Genomic DNA, 20,590 nt, shown 5'->3' on the forward strand with positions numbered 1-20,590 from the left:
TTGTGGAATGAAGGCCACCCCAGTGAAAGGCCTCCTGGGCTGGGCTCTCTCCAGGTGGCCATGACCACCCCCTCCCCAGGCACTGTCTCTTTGCTAGATTCCTGCTGCGAGAGACTGCTAGACTTCAGATGTGCCAACCGTGGGGATTTCTTCCACACCCTGATGCATCATACTCCACTGCCTGCATTCCAGGGCCTGGTCCAGTTCTCCCAAAGCTGGTGCATGATGCTCTTCCAACTACAGAATCCAAAGAAGTGCCCGTCACACAGAGATGACAGCCAAACCACAGAATTCACTGTAATGCACAAGGGCCTGGCTGGAGTGGACTAGAGAGAGGAGGTGTGACTCACTGGGCCTTGGTATTCTCATCTGTAAAATGGGCACTTGGAAGAACGGCTTGTTCATCATAGAGAGTTAAAAGAGACAGAGTGCGTGAAAGTGCCTAGCATAGCAGCTGGTCATCAGGGCATGATATTAATTTCCAGCTAAATCTGAACACTTACATGAAAAGATAAGAATTCCAGATCATAAATGATAAGTGACAAATAGTGCTATGGTCCATGAGTGCTACAACATAAGCAGGGTTGGGAGGAATCAGTGAGAACGTGGGCAGCCAAAGGGGCTGGTATTCAAAATGGGCCAAATAAGAAAGGTAGGATATTTTTGGCAAAAAAAAACTGGGACTAGCCTTTGAGAAAGAGACAGAAGAGCACAAAGATATGAAAGCTCCATGAATACAGAAACGCTTTAGGAAAAGGAAATAAGCTCATCTCTCGAGTGATAAGTGGTTTACGAGATGGCACCATGACAGAATAAAAACAAAATGAAGGGTAAAAATTAGACATTGTTTCAGTAGCCCCTGGAGCTTCAGAACAAGGGATTTATGATGATAAAGGTGATGTCTTAGGCAAGTCAATCGGACAGGGATGTCTGGGGTACACTTGGAGGGAAGACCTGGGGCAAGAGGCCCGGGGACACTGTTTCAGCTGGACCCTTGGATATCTGCTTGTTTTTAAGAGTGAAGGCCAAAAGGTTGCTTGAAAGCTCTGCACATGGGGGTGCAGTTGAATGGCTGGTGGGCCTCACGGGAGGTAATCAGATGTGGGTGTATTTCACCTCTACCTCAATCACAGCTCTATGTCAGCTCACGGCCCAGAACCAGCACTTAACCTCCACTGGTCCATGTGACCCCAGAAGCACCTATGACCTGGACCAGATGAAGCAGACTGACCCCAGGGGAATCTAGAGTCACAAAGGTGGGCTATCTCAGCACACCCCTGATGAGTGACATGCAGGCCATGCCCTTCTCTTCCCGTGGCACCCGTAGGTCAAGCTGTGTCACTTAGAGGACTCAGAAAGAGAAGGAATCTTTAGGTTGAGTTGAAGTTCATTGGAATAAGTGCAGGGCAGAAACTTCAAGGAAGATCAAGGATTATTACAAGAGGGGACAAAGGAAGGTGAAGAGGCTTCCAGTGAAAGGGGACAGATGGCATTCACGCATTATCTCTACTCCCTCTAAAACCACACCAAGAAGACAGTGAGGAATACAGAGGTACAGACATACAAAGACAGAGAGAGAGGAGAGAAAGTAAAAGCAGACAAGACATGCCAACAACACTTAGAAGACACAAAGTGGAAGGAGAAGCAGGGCTGGACTTTGAGAGCAAGAACTAAAGCCCAGTCCTGCAACAGGGAGCGGCCTCCTGAGAAGCAGACCAGTCCAAACTCACCACAGAAGCCAGAAAGGGTTCAGGCATCGGGGGCAACAGTGAAAAGGGGAGCTGAAGACCAGGGGTGGGGGGCTTCCTCTCCCTCCTCCTCCCCCGGCCCCCAGCAGCTCCCTTCTCATCTCTGCTGAAGGCTGGAGGTTTACTCAGGAAAAAATAAACCTCGGAGAATGTGGACTCTGGGACACAGCTGACAACAGGCATGAGACCCAGGACTGAGACCAGGAACTGGCTCCAGGTCTATACACGGTGGCTGAAGTGCCCCACTTCACGCTCCTTCTCCCTATTTGGTTCCCCCAAAATGCTGACACTCAGGCTTGAGGATGGGTAGATATTGACAACTGAAGGTACCCCCAATGTCACAGATCCACATCCAATCACCTCCTGGGAAGTCCACCGTCAACAGCCATATGGGTACATACAGCAATTTTCTGTGCCTGACTCTGAACAACAAGCAGACACCCAAAGACTGTCAGCCTCACAGAGGCTTTTGAGAAACCCTTTAATGAAACAGGTTGAGACCAAAAGAAACAAAGAAAAGAGAGCAAACAAAAGCTGCAAAGGAAAACATCCACCATGATCAATATCCTCAGAGGAAAACGCATCCACAAAGCAAGAACAGAATGCTGTAAAAAGAGAACATGAATGTGGGGGCAGGGGTGCATGGGGACTCTCTGTTCCTTCCTCTCAATTTTGCTGCGAACCTAAAACTGCTCTAATACCATAAAGTCTTTAAAAAAGAAAACGCAAACATTCAGAAAACAAGAATGAACTCTTAAAAACTTTAAACGATAATAGAAATTTAAAGTTTAGTAGAAAGGCTGGAAGACAGAGTTGAAGATAATGACACAAAGGAGAGGAAAGATCAGAAAATTCGAAGATCAATCCATGGGGTTCAATAGGAGTTCCAGGAAAAGAGAGAAAGGAAAGGGAGGGAATGATAGTCCCAAAGAAATAATCTAGAAAAATTTCCAGAACTGAAGGACATAAACTTATGGATTTAAAGGACCCACCCAGTGCCCAGCACAATAAGTGAAAAAGGACACATGGCCAGGCCCATCACCATGACATTTTAGATTACCAGGAATAAAGGGAAGATCCCAAGAACTTCCAGAAAGAAAAACTGGGTGCACTCCAAAGATTAAAATAATCGGAATACTTTGGATTTTCACAACAGTGAAATGTCCTCAAAATTCTGAGGGAAAATGACTTCTTACCTAGAATTGTAGTATATGTATTAGAATAGTATAATAACTTTTTAGACTATGTTCATATTCACATTTATTAAAAACTGAAGGTAACGTTTACAAAATAAATGAAATGCAGGCATAAAAATGAACAGACTTCATACAGAATCTCAGCAGAACGGCAACTGAAGGTCACGGTGGACCAGAGACTAACAGCAGAGGAAGGCCACGTGCAAGCATTTCCACAAGCATCATCTAATTTAATCCTAGCAACAATCCTATCTGGTCATTATTTCTGTCCCTACTTTTCTCCTTATTTTATAGAGGAAGAAACTAAGGCTCAGAGAGGTTGGGAGACCTGTCTAACGACACACAGCTGGTGCCTGATCTGGAGCTGAAAGCCCGTCTCCGAAGAATCTCTTCCATGAAATGTAGCGTTAAGAAGTTTAAACTGCAGACTATAAAAATCTCAGACATGCTCAGCTGAAGGGTTATAAATCTGTATTATCATTACCTTCGAGTGCTCTTTCGAGTAATGACAAGACATTTCGCAGTTTTACAGAAAGCTGTGGCATTCCTCCAGACTTCTAAAGGACCACGCTAGGAAGTCAGCCTCACTAAGCGTGAGACACACAACCGAAACCAGACTTCCCCGTGGGTAAGCGTTCTCATCGTTACTCTGGGAGCCCGTACAGTCCTGCAGTTATTCATGGAGGAGGTTCTGTCTGCACTTGCAGACACATGACAGACCTCCTCAAGTCCCTGTCATAGTACTTGTACCTTCCAGCATGATCTCCAAAGTGAGCACAGAAAGTATCAAAACTTCTGTTTGTCTGTTTTATCTAATCATTTTATTCTTCAGTATTTGTTCTATAATGGAAATAAAGTATAGTATACACTTCAGTCCATATATGCAACTTATAAACCAATAAACCATATATAGAGAGAGACAGAGAGAGAATATGAGTTCAAATGGAAGAAGAAGAAAACCAACATTTGCTTAGATTCCACACAAATGTGACAGAAGCGTTATCTTCGTTCTACAGACAAGGAGACTATCTGGGATTTGAAAGCATTTACTGTCTTCATTATTCTTTGAAAGCGTAAACTCCAAGATCATCTTCAGTAAAAATCAAAATCACAGCTCCCATTTATTAGGGCCACTTTCTGCAGATGCTTCTCAGGTCTGCATTGGTTATTTTACTTCTTCTCCATCACAGCCCGAAAGCACACGTAGCGAGGTTCTCATGTGACACATTAGGAAACTGAGGCAGAATGGGATTAAGGGATTTGTCCAAAGTCACACATTTGGGACAATTTTAGAATGTCCGATAACGTGAACCTACGTTTTCAGTGAAGATGGTGACTTCGGAAAAGGAAGCGTTTTTTAAAGCTGTTGCATTTTTTTTAATGATGTCCCCTTGTCCAGCCATGCTAAAACTTTTGGTTAGAAAAAGGATTGTCCTGGGTCTTAATGGTGCTTTACCAAAAAGGGGGGCTGCCGTGCAAGAAAATAAAGCCTCAGGAAAGAAAAAGATGCATTTCTAGCCAGACCAAGAGAACCAAGAGCATTCTCAGAATCTTCCTGAAGACGGGTCTGCACGAGGGAGGAGAGCGAGCAGCCCACTGAGGCTTCCAGAGGCAGGCCGAACAAACGAGCAGGCGGCGGGCCGGGCCTGGACAGCGTCCGCCTCTCCATCAGCTGCACTGGCCCTTCCCAGCAGACTACAGCAGGAGCCTCCGGACGCCAGCCCAAAGAACATTCTCGCTCTGGCCTCCCCTTGAAGTGACCTTTTCCCTTTTCTTTTTTTAAGAATAGACTATCAAAAGATTTGCCCAAGAGGCAGCAAATCCATTTATCTTAAAAGGCGCACAGACACTTGCTGGGGAACCTGAGGGCCGTGTGCCCAGCTCGACTCTGGGCCACTTCTCCTCTTGTTCCTTTCGGAGCACCTTCCACTTCGCCTTTTCTCAGTCAAGCCACGAGGTGCCTCTGCCTGAGCCCAGGGCCCCGATTTGTCAACGGCAGTGACCGAGCTCCCGGAACGGGCTAGAACTCGCTTCCTAAGGTAACACCCAGCTCTGCGTACCTCTGGTGCTGCACACTCCTCATTGTACTCGTAAAAATAAAGCCATCGGGCCCCCTGCTGCTCACTCGCCAGATCCAGCTCTTCCCCTCCCCGCAGAGATCTCAGCTAATTCAGGGTCACAAACACCTGGTTTCCTTGAAATGCCCAGGGGCACGCACTGTTGGCTCAGTCCCTGTAGGGAGACTGAGGCCCACAGTGCACTGAGAATAAGCACTTTGGTTCTCAGTCCTGCATCCAGCTAGACCAAAACCAGCAGGCCTCTCAGAGATGGCCTTGCAGGTCCCTTTAAGTTACAAGATAAGACACCTCTCAGTAAAGCTGGACTTTACCAACTTCAAACAATTTTTCAAAAATGGGCCTTGCAAAGTGTTCATAATCTGCCTGTTACAGTGATAAAAGGCATGTACTTTGGAATAAGACCACCAGGGACTTAATTCATGGTTATGCTTCTTTCAAGCTGTGTGGCCTTGAGCAAGCTGCCTAAGCTCTCTGGACCTCCATTTCCTCATTTGTAAAATGAGGATAAGAAGCACCGTCCAGAGTTGTAGTGAGGGCTAAATGAACCAACGTATGTAGGTTGGTTGGCACACAGATGTTAATAAATTCTAGTTTCCTCTCTACAATTGGAATTAAGTGCTCATAATTCTAATTTCTAGATGCTAACCAGAGATCCTGACTTCAGTGGATTCATTGTACTGCCTTGTGAATAAATTGGCTTCCTTTAGGACTCCAAGTGAAACGTGCCTATCCAAGTAGATATCATTTCCACGTTTCTTATCCCCCTTGCTCTCAAGACTTGAAGCTCCTTGATGGCAGGAAATTTTGTAGTCACCTCTTTACTTCCCATGGTGCCTGGGACACTGCAGGCCCCTGGAAAATGATTCCTAAAAGGAGGGAGAGGGAAAGAGAGAAACCACCTGTTTGAGGTTTTAGTGAGGACTATACAGACCTGGAGCATGGTCCCATCTGAAAGCATTCAGATGCTGAACTTAAAGCCTCATAAACATATCTGAGGTTTTCATTTAGGTCCCAGGATGCCATTGCTGTTACGGTTCCAGAAAACTCATTAGCTGGTGGCCCCTGCCCCAGGTATTACCTGAACACACCTTACTGTTTTCCCTTCCCAGCAGGGTCAGGGGAGCCCCTCCTATGGGCATCGAAGGACCAGATGTGCACGTCTGCTCTGTCCTCGTGAACACACTGCTGCTCGCGGGGCCCACGTGGGCCTGCTCTCCCTTCAGCTCACACTGAAGCCCAATTCATGGCTCCCTCTTCTGCCCACCCCCATCCCCCCAGTACTTTGCTCGCACAACCATGGGCTCCGGATTTTCCCCAGAAAGCTCTTCCAGGCTTTGAACCGCTGGAGGCAGCAACCAAGCTCGCTCTTCTCTCCATCCCCCCGGAGCCGGGACAGTTTCTTTTAGAGAGAGAATCTGGCAGGGGAATGGCTGTGGACTCGGCTAATGATCCCAGGCTTGACCTCCACCCAGGCCACCCCAGGCTCGAAGAAGAGACACAGCTGGAGGCCTTCAGGGTCTCAGGACCAAGTTCAGAAGGGTGGGTCTGTCCTAAGCCGCAGATTGACAGCTTCTGGCCTGTTCCATGCCTCTGAAAAACAGAGAACTTTCCTCCTCCAGAGTCATGGTTTTGCTTTAAACAAAGTTAAATGCTTAAATAATCAAATTTGGATACATGGAAGAAATATTTCATTTCCACTTGGAGCTAAGGGGGAAAGTGAAATCGACAGAGCCCTGAGCGGAAGAAACTCACAGGTGGGTAGGACATGCAGGTAAACGACACAGCGCAAAATACAGGGGATCGTCCTTTGCCAGGATCTCGGCAAGAAGGTAGCTTCAAAGGAAACAGAGGAAGGAGTGGAAGCTTCCGTCTTAGGCCAACCTCAGAGGGCCTCCTGGAAGAGCTGAATCTGGAACGATGAACATAGGTCTGCAGCTGAAAAGAACGGGCAGATGGTGGACAGTGCTCCCAGGCCTGACCCAGGGAAGACACCCTTGTGCGACTGGGGAACACAGGTCCTTGCAGAGGCTGGAGCATAAGGCGGACGTCTGGGAGCCTGGTAGAAGGGGGGCGAGGGGCCAGTTCCGACTGAGCCCTGCTAACATGTTTAGAATTAGCCCTGCAGAGCCAGGAAAGGACATTACACAGGCCTGGTTAGATGGTATTTGAGAGAAGTCACCTAGGCTTCCTAAGGAGGGGCCTGCAGGCAAAGACTGCCATACGCTGCGCCTCAAAGAGGGCACAAGGAAAGACGCGCTCTCTGCGGAGGATGAAGCAGAGGACGGAGTCTGGATGACTGCAGGCTTTAGAAAGAGGAGGAAGTCAGCGGTGTTGTCCTTGCAATGCAGAAAACAGGGGCAGCTGTGCGTCCCGTCCAGGCGTCAGGGGGCGGCGCTCGGATCCTCCAGCCATCCCCCTGCTTGCTGGTGGTTCCCTCCCAAACATCTGTGGCGCCCCCTCTGTACAAAGCCTCGCATGGTCTGTTACCCCTTGCCTTTGTCCTCCTCTCACCCTCGGCTGGAGAAGTGACCATGGCAGAGAAGAAAGAGGCTGTGCTCTGGAGTCGAAGGCTGGAGTTCAAGTCCACGAGACAGAAACCTCTCCAAGGCTGCCTGCCAGGCCTCTCTCTTGCTTTCGCCATCTGCCTCCATCCTGAATCGTATCCAAAACACACCTGCAGTCCTCAGACCCTCCAACCCGAGGCTGCCTCTCCTGTGGGGAGATGGCCGCCCCCAGCATCCCTGCAGACCTTTCAGGGCCTTACAGGAAGGTGACCGACGCTGCCCCGGCCAGCCACAGTGGGTGACACAGCCCAACCCAAAGTCTTACCCCAAACTCTAGCTCAGATCTGAGCTTCCTCTGACAACCTCCCTCCAGCAAAAGTTAAGAATCCTTCAGCCAACACACAAGGATGGCAACTTATTTGTGGTGAGTCCAAAGTTTCAAAAAAACAAAACTAACAAAAGCAAAGTGCTCCCAAGACTGCGTTTGCAGCCTCATTCTGTAATCTCCAGCAGCGCGCAGGGGCCCCCAGTGAAGGATGGGAATGGAGGTGCTCCAGTAGTGTAGGGATAGTCGGCCGGAATATACGATGTGGCCATAAACACATTCAGACTGCAGAATGGTCGCCTATAAACTCTTTGACGGTCCTCCCGGCAGGAAACGGCATTCTGATGTAGATTTCCCCGATTTTCCCCAGAGGAACTCATAAACGCCACAGGTGTTGTTTAAGGAAGAAAAGCCGGCTCAGGGCTTGACTTCTGTCTAATCTGCCTCCCTCCAGCTGAGACGGTCCTGCCCACAGCCGCCGCCCAACCTCGCCACCGCGGCTGACATCTGTTCACAGTGTCAGACAGCGCTTCCTCCGAGGAAGCCCTCAAGCTCTCTCAAATGCTACAGAGCAAGCAGCCGTGTCCCCTCCAGCTGCAGTGAGAACTGAATGGGAGGGGAGCATCTTCACAATAAAGCCAGGGAAGAGGAAACTACTGAAAAACTCCCTAGAACCAAGCAGGCAGGATGCGAGAAGTGCTGGCATCTCCTTAGCACGTCAATTAGGACTATACTCCCCACTACTCCTGTGTCTACCTTCTGCAAAACTAACCCTTTCAGATACCATTTCAAATGATAAAAATAAGGTAATTCATTAAGCGGATTCACTCGGTTTATTGCTCCCCTGCACCTTACGAAAAGCGAATGCCTTGACACTGTCACCCTGCTTAACACAGGCCAATGCCATCTTTATAATCAGCGAAAAGCCAGCGAACCCTCTCCCACCCCAAGATCTCTGCTCTCAAAGTCAAATGCACCGTACCTTACAAAAAGCTGGTCATCTCAGGCAGCCCATAAACCATCCAGCCCAGAGCAGGCTAAACCCAGCAAGGGAGAGCGCTGGCAGAGGCTCCCCGCCTCCCAGGGCTGTGGCTTTGATCGTGTAGGGAGTCCTTAATGCTACTGAGAACCATGCCAAGGGCTGGGTCAGCCTGACACCCGGGTTCCTGGGCCTCTGCCCAGGGAAGCAGAGGCGGCCAGGCCAGCCAGGGCAAAGGTTTCGACACCAGTATCTGCTCTCGGGACTACAACAACAACCAGGGGAAAAAAATCAGCAGCAGACCGTCCAAGGTGCTGGAGCTCCATCTGCCCAGGCTCTTGCTGGGTCAGACAGCAGATGCCACGGTTTTCCGTCTTCTTAGCACTGAAGTCTTTTGCTGGGTCAGAGTGCTCTCCACGCAGGTACATACCAATCTGTCGGTGGAACCACCAGCAGTTAAACCGAGTCCTTTTAAACAACATGAAAGTTTTGTACTTGGAGTGGAACCACGTATTCTCGCACCGAGAACGAAAGGTCAGGGAAGAGCACCGGCTTTGCCACAGGAAACGGGCAGCCAGGGCTACGGCCAGAGGACCAGAGGGGTGGCGTTGACCCACAGGAGCACGTGCCCCATGAAGAAGCCTCCTCCAGAACACCAAAGCTCACCCCAACCAGGAAAACCCCCCTGGGAGGCAGAGGCACGGTCTTAAACTTCTTTTATTTACATCATTTCTGCCACTGTGGGAATCATGGCAACACCAGCTCAGGCCCAGAGCTTCCTACACATCCCTGGGCAATGACCCTACAAATCTGAGAGTCCTACTCAAATCCTAATTGACAGAGGACAGAAAAGAAATGATGGGAGCCCATGTCATAGTGATAAATACCTTTAACTTTGATTTTTACTTTCTTGCCAGGGTCTTTTATTTGCATGCAAAGATGACAGGATAGGACCCAGCGGTTTCCGTGTCATCTACCTTTTGTGACAAGGGCCAAGAGCTGGATTATTCCTGTTGGTGCCCCAGTGGACAGAGTTCTCAGCTGTCTCCAGACCCAGTCCCCAAAAGCACCAGGGGCTCAGGGTGGAAGGAAGAACCCCATGTCACAGACCTATTCCTTTCCCGACTCAGCGGTGTCTCCCCAGCAAGGACCGGTGGAGACCCCACCGGTCCCCACACCTCCACAGCAAGAGCAGGGCAGCGCCCCCTGGTGGCTCTGCTTGAGTGAGGCTCCGGGAGTTGAAGCAAACCCCTGGAGCCAGGGCTTCCCTGGTGGGGAAGCAAATCAGGTCAGAGGAGGACCCCTGGGGACCGCAGAGGAGGTGACCGCACAGGGAGTGCCCGCCGCCTTCTGCCACTCAAGCACTGTCTGTAATGGCGGGAAACTGGACACGACAGAAACGCCCAGACAGAAAGAAAGGAACGCTGCATGCAGTCTCCAATATCCACATGCACGGAGGCTACGTGCATGGAGGGGTCTTAAACGATGCAGATATACTCAGGATGTAAACTTCAGCAAGAAAAAGATTTTAAAATTGTTAAAGAAATATCTAGAGAGAAACACATATATACATATACGTAATATAATATATATGATATTTTACTATGTATAGATAGAGAGAAAGAGGGAGAGAGAGAAAGCAGCAGAGTTTTTAAGAGGATGGGCTCTGGGCCCAGGCTTGGGTTTGAATCCTGACTTATTGGATGTTAGACATTGAACAACTTACTCAACCTTAATGTGCCTTAGTTTCCCCAAACTGAAAAAGGGATCAAAGTATCTGTTTCTTGGGGTTGTTCTGTGGATTCCATGAATTAATATACATAGGGTGCTTAGAACAGTGAATGACACATAGATAATATTTACTATATAGGCCGTAATAATAGTAGCAATTATTATCATTACTAAGCTTTCAACCTGTAAATAAATAAACTAAATACATAAAAGATTGGAAAAAAATGTCTACAGTGGTTACCTCTAGGTCAAATAATTCAAGATCTTTTTATGCTTCTTTAATCATTTCTATAATTTGCTTTTTTAACTGACAAAAGTTGTCATCAGCATGAGGAGAAAATTAGCAAAAAAGAATTTGCCTTCATTACGTCTCAATTATAATACGCTTGAACTGACTACACTCTCCCATCACTGTCGAAATAGGCTTTTGACGTGACAGTAACATGGAGATGCCTAAAGAGGAGAGGCTCGCAGCAATGTCAGCTCCCTGGGGGTGTTTGTGGTGTGAGTCTCCCTTGTGAATGTGGATCTGCAAATCTATGCTCAATGCCAACACAGCTCCTTGCCAGAAATGCCTGTCTTCTAGTCCATAGCAAATGCTTTCTCCCCCTGGCCAAATCCCATCCCCATCAAATAGGACAGGCAGAGACACAGTCACCATGCCAGCAGCCAGCACTGGAGACTGTGATGTGTGCCTTTATTTTCCTTTCTGACCACAGAGGCTAGAAGTGATGTCCTTCAAAAAGCAGAAAAGTCTCTACCTGTCCAACAAAGTGTTCAAGAGACCATGATAACCACCATTAACAAATAAATAGGCCCTGGATTCTACAAAATCTTCCCCTGAGAGTTTTCCTATCACCTTAGATCTGTTTTACTCGTATAAACTGTGAGGGGTTGTACTGCCACAGCTGCTGAATGCTGTCTGCTCAAAGTTTCCACTCACTCCGCATCTTATCACACCTCCCGTTCTTTGTCCATTCTGTGTTCCATCTGCCTGGAAAGCCCTTACCCCTCATTTGTGATGTGAACTCCTACTCATCCTTCAAAACCCAGTTCAAGCATCTCTTCTACTGTGTGGTGCCCCTGACCTCCCTAAACAGACCTAAGCACCTCGACCTTTGTTCAGATTTAACAAATTTCCAGAAGCCAGACTAGAGGGGGGACTTAGGACCGATGCCGGTGAAGGGCACTGCGGTATGGTGGGCACTTAGAGGAGGACGACTGGCCCTACAGAAACCCAAAGACTCAGGACTCTGGCATGTGTGTCGGGGGAGCGAGAAGCAGCACTGAAAACAGGAGACTTCTTTGAAATACAGTATAGAGAGCTCTGGGCCCCTCCAGCTCCCACCCTATGGCCACAGGCGGAATACCAGGGCTCAGGCATTGGCCCTGGGCAAAACACACAAATCAACTAACTAGAATCAAGAAGAGAACTAGGGCTGCTCATGTAGATCTAGTCTGGCATCCAGAAGGCTCCAGAATACCAGCTGGTTCTGTCCTAACACCCAAAAAGCAATACCTGTCAGTCCCCACCCTCCACCTGTGGACACCAAGCTACCAGTCAACTTTCTCATTCTCAAACACACATGAAAATCCAAGGGTCACCTGGCACTTAAGAAGGACTGAAGCATGAAAAGAACCCCCTGGAGAAGAAAAGACACTAAAGCAACCAGAGAAAAGCCAGGGACACATAGAGAATGTTTCGGAAAAACAACGCTAATGACTAACCTCAGAGAGATTGGAGGCTACACTTTGTCACCCAGCCCATTCACTGAGACACTCAAAAATCACAAAGGAGGAGCCCTCAGAGGTGACTCAGTCCATCCTCTGGCTTTAGAGCTGAGGGACTGTCTTAGTCCATTCAAGCTGCTATACCATAGCCTGGTGGCTTAAACGACAAATATTTACTTCTCACAGTTCTGGAGGCTGAGGAGGCCAAGATGAAGCCAGTGTCAGCATCAGTGTCTGCTGAGGACCCGCTTCCTGGTTCAGAGCCCGGGACTTCTCACTGTGTCCTCACCTGGTGGAAGGGGCAAGGGAGCTCTCTGGGGTCTCTTTCATAAGGGCACTAATCCCATTCCTGAGGGTTCCACCCTCATGACTTAGTCACCTCCAAAAGGCCCACCTCCTAATACCATCACCTTGGGGGTTAGGTTTCAACATACAAATTTGGGAAGTGGGGACACGAACATCCACTCTATTTTAGGGACCCATGGCTAAACTAGAGAGCTGAGTGGAAAGGCTGTGGGTATGAAAGCCACACATATTTCGATACATAAGAGTTTTAGATATTCTGTTATGTTGTTCCCATATACAATCAGTCTGCTATAACACTTGTCTTTAAACTACAGATTTGTACCAACGGATCGATATATTACAGAACAATTTAAACACTTTATGAATTTTGTGTGTGCTTAGGAGTGATTTCTCTCTGCAAGAAACCCTAAGGTGAACGCAGAAAAATGGTGCCCAGGTAAACTGAGCAGCTTAGACACACACACAACACACACACACTCACACACACACATGCACACACACACATCTACCAGCTACCTCGGATCACTGCATGTGTTACGAACCACGCCCATCCATATCTGATGTTAGAACTTTCCATAAGATTCCACATCGCCCTCCTTCCTCCACTTCACAATAACTCACAAGCCACAACCCTTCTGAAGCCCACTTCCACATGCAAAACTTCTTTTCCTTTATCACGCACTTCAAGGTAAAGTTCCTATTTATTGCAGTATTTATGTATTTCTTTACCATTCAGCATACGTAAAACTGTGCTTCCCTTTTTTACTAGGTTTTTATCTTGTTTTTTTCAATGTGTCATTGATAAGGTTTTGAGTGCTGTGCCCCAACCCCATTTTTCCCATGAATCCTATGGTTTTGACTGTGCCATTTTGCATGAGGCAGTCTTTTTAAAGAACACGCATGCCAAGTTACAGCAGAACTGACTGTATGACTGTATTTCCTCATGCAAACTGCATTTTCAGGAGGTCCTCTGATCCTTGAAAAACAAAAATACAACAAAGGGCATGATGTGCCGATTCTGGTTTGGAAAATTTGGTCACCACCACCGAATTGCACACCGGTCACTCCCAGCGCATGATTTCTGGCTACCCCCAAACCTGCACCTCCCACTGGGCTTTCTCCCCACACTGACTGAGCAAGAATCTCCTCCTGGGATCGAGTCTGTTATTAGGTTTTGTTAGTATAAGAGAAATCTGCATATCATCCTTTTTTTTCCCCTCCATCAGATACAAAATAAAATTCCAAACATGAACAATGAAATCTCCTTTCTCGGCTTTTGTCTACGGGAAAGCAGCCGAGTTTCAGGGACGCTGCCGAGCTGATGCCCAAGTTCCCATCCCCACCCCTCACTCTCCTGTTAGCTGTGTGACCTTGGGCAGGCTCCAGAACGCTGGAGTTTTATGGAGTTTCCTCTTCCATAAACAGAGATAACAAGGCTGACTTCAAAGGGGTTTTGTGAGGATTAAATAAGATAACGTAGTATTTAGCACAGCGGCTGGCACTTAGTGTTTTTCCATTCATCTTTCTTTGAGGACTAGTCAGGCCGATCTCTTTGCTGGTCACAAACATATTCTGCATCCATGTCTTGTGTTATTTGCCAACATTGAAATCCTCTCCCCTGCCTCATCACTACTAGAATTTGGAGCTTAAAAATTGTCAAAGTGAGTAACTGGGAGATACAAAGCTTCTTAATTTGGGGGCCAACTCTTTAGGCCCATATCGGCCACGTTCTCTCCTTCTGCCTTCCCTTCATTCGCCTGGTGTTGCCATTCATTCATTCACTCAACTGGATGCCTGGTATATATGGGGTATATGAGTGACAACTTCTGAGCCTCAGTTTTCTCAGCAAAATGGGGATAATAATACCTGTATCATAAGGTTGTTATGACACCAGGACCATAAAGCACCTTTTACACTGCCTGGCACATAATTGGTGCTCACAAAAGGGTAGCTTTCATGGGTCTCATCACGATGAACATGAACAAGCCACAGCCCTACCATGACAGAACTTAAACCCCGATGACGTGAGAGCCCTTTCGGCCGCATCAGCGCAGACGAGCAGGTAGATGCCACGCTGGGAAGCTCTGCATCTCCCCTCCTACAGACCCCACACACTCGAGCAAATGTTTCACAGGCGATGACACAGCGTGTCTGATTCTGAAGGCATATGAGAAGGCAGCTGCCTGGCTTAGGCATGATTCATCATCGTCTGCTGCAGTAATTAGAAGTATTTTGGTTGGTTCTAGGTCAGAATGACCCAGTTACTGCACTTTTTTTTTAACTGCTAAAGTTGGTGGTGAACCTTAAAACAAAAACTAGAGGCTTAGAAAAAGATAACCACTTTGTGGCTTCTGCTCAGAGGAAGGACATTATGAGCTCTGCCCTTTGGGAGCAAACCCCAATCACGGAAGCCATGAACGCTGAGGTCTTTTATTTTGCTAGACACAAGCATAATTTTCTTGGACCGCCCTCCACCCCACAGACTGGAGCCCCAATTCTCCACAGCTGCCAATCTGTTTCCCCAGCATCTAGTACAAAATGAGTACCAAGAGAGTGTTTTTTGATGAAGTGCTCCTACAGGCAGGTTAACCTTCAAGTAGTAAGAAAAACAGAGAATTAATGGGCCCAAAATATCTGATCTTTGCTGAACTCTCCAGAAATAAACGAACGTTTCCCACTTTATTCTTACTAATGTAGACTCATTAGCAAGATAGTTTCTATGTATTTCATATGACATTTAAATGACAAAAAAGCAGGAAATCATAACAGAAAGCAAAGGAAGTATACGTAAGGATAGAAAGTTATATCACTCACATCCTCAGCACCTAATATAATTGTAATTTTTTAAATGCATAGAAAAAAGACTGGAAGGAAATATACCAACATGTTATCAGTGGATATTTGGGGAAATGGAATTATGGACAAATTTTTTCTTCTTAATTTTCTGTGTTTTCTACATTTTTTGCAAATGGTCATGTGCAATTTGTATAAACGACTTTTGGAGGGGAAATTATAATCATGACATTCCGTCGAGCTTGAGTCCATTTTGACACAGTGCGATATGGAACAGATGAAAGGATCTGAGTGCCGGAGTCACACTGACCCGACTCTGCCACTCCCCAGCGGGCAGTCATTTAATCTCTGTAGAATTAGCATGGGGCCAGATTGTCTCTTTAGCAGCCTACAGCTCTAGCTCAACAGCTACTCTTATATTTCAGGTGACAACACTCCTAGGGTAAACTGGGAGCCCTACTGGGGGCTGCATGGGGAGCAAATGTCCCCAGGGCTGTCCTCCAGTTGGGAGCCTGAGTTATTATCCAGAAGCCAGGAGGCAGCCAGGGACAGCTGCCTGCCCCCTTAACACGAGGCCACCACCTACGTGCCCCCTCTCCCTGGAACTAGACTGACTTCATGGGCCAACAGAGTTACGGGCTGGGATGGGTGGACTTGTCACAGCTTCTCTGACCCAAGAGAGACCTGGGATGGTCTCCCTTACACAAACACCAAATTGCCCCTCTTTCCAGGCCAACCTCAGGTCCTATTTCGTCCAGGCAACTTTCCCACATTGGTCCAACCCACACTCTAACCCTTTTCTTTTTTTGAATTATGCTTATTAAATTTGAGCAGATACAAAAGAACATCTGTAGGATGTTTATGTCATAAAGACTCATGGTACAAGGAACAGCCATGCGCCTACGTCTGGTTTAAGGACAAGAACATCACATCATCCCTGATGCCCCCTTGTTTGCTCCTCACCGGTCCCCATCCCCGGGTAACTGGTATCCTGAATTTTACGTTTATCGTTCTCTTGCTTTCCTTTATAATTTTAACAAAATTCTTAATTTAGATTTGGCTTAATTCTAACCTAAAATTTAACATAGATTTAACTTAACGTTTTTTTTCCTACTAGGAAAAGATCAACTTTAGTGTGCACACAAACCAGCTGGGGATCTTGTTAAAACATGGATTCTGCTTCAGTAGGTCTGGGCCAGAGCCTGAAATTCAGCATTTCTGACAAACTAATTTAATTTAATTTTAATTTAAGTTTCAATCTAAGCAACATATTGTCCACTTTTACATTTTTTAAATTCTGTATGAATGGACTCACACTGTATGATTTTTCTAGACTTCCTTTTTGCTCATTACACCGTTCCTGAGATTGATTGCCCATACCTGTGAGTTGCTTCCGCTGCCGTGTAGCACTTTACTATATGAAAACACCACAAGTGATTTTCCCACTCTATAGTTGATGGCTATTTGAGTTACTGCTAGTTTTTGTTTGTTCGTGTGTTATTACAAATACCGCTAGTATAAACATTATCGGAGGTATCCTGTTACATACCCAGCTCTCAAGGCTGCTGCACAACTCCAGGGGGCACCATTCACATTGTAGGCTACCTAAACAGCGCCTCCTAGAGCAAAAAGGTTGTACCAATTTAGGTGAATAAGTGCCTAGTCGTTCCACATCCTCACCCACCCTTGACATTGTCAGACTTTCAAATTTTTGCTAATCTACTAGGTGTGAAATGGTATCTCATTGTGGTTTTAATTTGCATTTCTCTCTTCACTAGTGAAATGGAGCATCTTTTCGTGTTTATTAGCTATCTGTTCCTCTCTCATCCCTTTCTAAATTCCTGAACAATCCTTTCAGTTTATCTTACCAAACCAAAAAGAAGCTTCTATGGATATTAATATCTCACTTTTACCTGATAGTTTTAGTCCCTGTCCTAAATATATTCTGGATTCTCTTTTTACTGTTTTATAGGGTTTTTCTCCTGATGGGGGTGAAGGGAACTCCTCAATCTTCACAAGTTTAATAGACTTAGCAATTTCATTATTTTCAACATTTTTAGAATTTCTTCCCATTATTTTCAAATGAGGAAGAACCTCTGAATCCTGGCAAATAGGCATTTTTGAAGTCATTGTGAGAAATAAACATATAAACTAGGAGAAAATAAAAACAATTAGTCTTTTGATTATTTTTTTGAAAGTAATAACTATACCGCAATACAATTCTACACTTCTAGCGACCAAAGTTACATTTGAATAATGTTGAGAATTGCCCACACCTGTTGAAAAAAATTGCCAAGGGCTAATTAATTCTTCATCCAGATTAATTACTGAATGACTTCCTGTCTAATAAAGTTTTCTGGTCATTCTTTCAGAACAGATATCTGTAGCTAAGCAAAGACAAAAGTGAAATTCGACAAATGTACATCATTTCATAGGAGTATCAGTATTAAGGATTTCTCCCAGGAAATACAGACTTGGTACCATGTAATGCTTACAGACAGAGCATAGTTTGGCAAAGGGCTGTATAAAATATTCTATAACCACAGGTTTTACACCTGAAAGAGGACTCTCTACCTTATACCCAGTCGAACTCTCTGCCTTATAATAAGAAACTATTAAATCATTTTAAAAACGAGGACTAGAACATTTAATCCAAGTAAATAATTTTGCTACTTTCAACTTGAGTATTTGCACTGTATAAATTCTTACCTTTTATGGAAAGATCTGAAACGTTTCTGTGACTAATTAACTTTGATATATAAGAGTGAATTTGGAGTAGATGTAAAGTGATAGAAAGGTCTCCATCTTTGAAAAGTCATCATTCTTTTGTTCTACCAGAACGGTGACACCTGGAGCGTTGTGATCTGTTCCTCAGACACAGCAGCAAACACATGAATTCAGGGCCTTTTCCCAGTGTCAAAAGCCAGGAACAGGAGCGTCCAGCCTAATCCCTGATACACTGTTTCCCTGAGCAAGTGTCATATTTGACGGACTTTGATTTTACAACTTGAGAAACACGGCTCTGAGACCTTGTGGATTTACTCCATTCAACAGCTGTTTGAGTGTCAATGCAGAAAGGAGATAAGCCTTCAAAAAAGTTAAAGGAAAGGGAAATTAAGGGATTTCGGGCTATCAATAGGTCCTAAAACATTTTGGGAATCTGCACCAGCAGAACAATCAATGCGGCAGACTTCGTTAAACTATTCGCAGAATTAGGATTAGGCGACACACCCTCCCAGACCATCCTGCCTTTTCCCTTCACAACACTCACCACACCAACAATTCACGCTTCAATGTCTGTCTTCCCACAAGACCAGGAACTCCAGGACGGCAAAGACCACATCTGTTTTGTTGATTACAGACTCTCCAGAGCCCACCCGATGCCTGGTTGTCTCCACTAGTACTTCCTGATTGAATGAATGAGCGCAGTCCTGCTATTTAGAGAGGCTGATCAGCAGAAAAGATAGTCCAGGAGAGATGCTGTCCATCTAATCCACTATGTGCTCCGGTTTACTCTTGGATCCAGTTTCACCACAGGACATTTTCAACCCCATTAGCTTGGTCCCTCATGGAGTCATCTTCCCAGAGTTGCACTGTATATTACAACCTTGGCTTTTTTCCAACGCCATCATGGAAAACAGCCATAGGGAAGTGGTGTAGGCATTTGCTAACAAATCAAGTCCACTGTGTCACAATGTCATTTATATGAGCTCCCACAATAGAAATTACTTTGAGAATTTAATGCCAGGGGGAAGAGTCCTTTCCTCTGAAGAACTGGCATGCTTCTCCCTTCCTGACAATATGCCTACTAGCACTTATTACTTTCCCTTCTTGTGCTGACCACCAGATAGGTGGTGGCAAATGCAGACAAAAAATAGGGAATGACTAATCTCAGGGAAAACAGAAAGCTATGCAGGAAAAAGGAACACTATAGTTTTATAGAAAACAAATAGTGTCACATACCACCTGGCTCAGCTGTCAAAGTGTTTACTTGGCTATAATGATGTCTACATTGAAGTGAGCTGTCAAAAACTATAAATAACGATCTGGGGGGGATGGAGGGCAGAACGTGTGTGCCTGTGCATCTGTATGGGGAGAGCGGGGCACGTGTGAAAGAGAAAAAGTCCTTAACTCCCATTTTAGGAAGTTAATAAACATTACCTAAATTTCAAACACCAATAAGTAACAAAATATGTTCTTTAGAAATGTCAAGATAATTACCATAAGAATCATTACAAAGATTGAAAGTTGTTGCCTCCTGGGAACAAGATAATAGAGGAAGGTGTGGGTAGCTGCAGAGAATAAGATTGCAATTAGTATTTAGCCTATAATAGTCTACTTAATCTTCACTAAAATTCTTATCTTTCTAATGAAAAAACTAAGGCTCATACACATCAAGTAACTAAGATCTAGCCAAGACTTTCCACTCTGCTCCCTCTCTTATGTTAAGGAAACTTGTGACATCAAGGAAAAAAGCTTACAGCTATGTGGTCTCACAAGACGCCATATGACATAAAGAAAGAAGAAAAAAATTGGCAAAGATGAAGAGTGAAGAGGAAAGACAACACTTAAGACCATTCATAAAACTAGAGTTATATTAGTAACTAACACACATGAACTCAAGCCCTCTATGGATCTTTTTTTTGCCAGAACAAACTAAGGTGGCATGTATAAAAGTGAGCCTTTGCTAAAACCCTGCCAAGTGTCTGAGCCCTCTGTGCAGCACTGAGAGGAGCCTTCAGAAGCACAACCCACCACACGGGAGCAGCGGCTGGGTCCCAGGCAGGCTGAACCCAGAAGGGCGTTTAACCCCATGCCATGTAAAGCTTTACAAACAAGATTGGAGGACCTCAGAGCAGAGTGAAAGAAAGGATGCTGAGAATCGAGGCAGAAGAGAAGATACACAGCAAGGTGGAGAAGGAGTGGGAAGAATCAGGAGTAGCTCAGAACCAAGGCAATGAAACATGACTGAGCGCCAGGCCTCCATGTCATGCCACAACCTATGGGGCTGGTCTGTTCCTGGATGAGCAGTCCAGTCTTGGCCTGAGGAGTAGTGGCTGTACCCGCAGCACCCCCTGCCACCCACCCCCCCACCCCACCGGCAGGTGCCACCCTCTCACCATTAGAGGCAAAATTTCTGTATGAACACAGCCTCCTGTGTCTTGGCCAAACGCCTATGAAAGAGGCCCAAGTAAGTCT

The 20,590-nt window shown here is 46.0% G+C and overlaps 1 protein-coding gene across 14 annotated transcripts in view; it reads right to left on the minus strand.

Annotated features, from left to right (window-relative positions):
- Positions 1-20,590, minus strand: part of GREB1 (growth regulating estrogen receptor binding 1) — a 141,125-nt gene that overhangs the window by 80,694 nt on the left and 39,841 nt on the right. For 2 of the 14 annotated variants that reach the window (XR_011504203.1, XR_011504204.1), the window contains exon 1: positions 8,834-9,097. The exons of 5 other annotated variants lie outside the window; for them this stretch is intronic. The gene's annotated coding sequence lies outside the window, so the exon portion shown is untranslated. Of the gene's footprint in view, positions 1-8,833; positions 9,103-18,662; positions 18,791-20,590 lie in introns of those variants that run through there. 7 more of the 14 variants (XM_070512597.1, XM_070512596.1, XM_070512600.1 and 4 more) reach the window with 5 other exon arrangements.

Source organism: Equus asinus, chromosome 6, assembly GCF_041296235.1.
Source record: "Equus asinus isolate D_3611 breed Donkey chromosome 6, EquAss-T2T_v2, whole genome shotgun sequence".
Taxonomy (NCBI): Eukaryota; Metazoa; Chordata; class Mammalia; order Perissodactyla; family Equidae; genus Equus; species Equus asinus.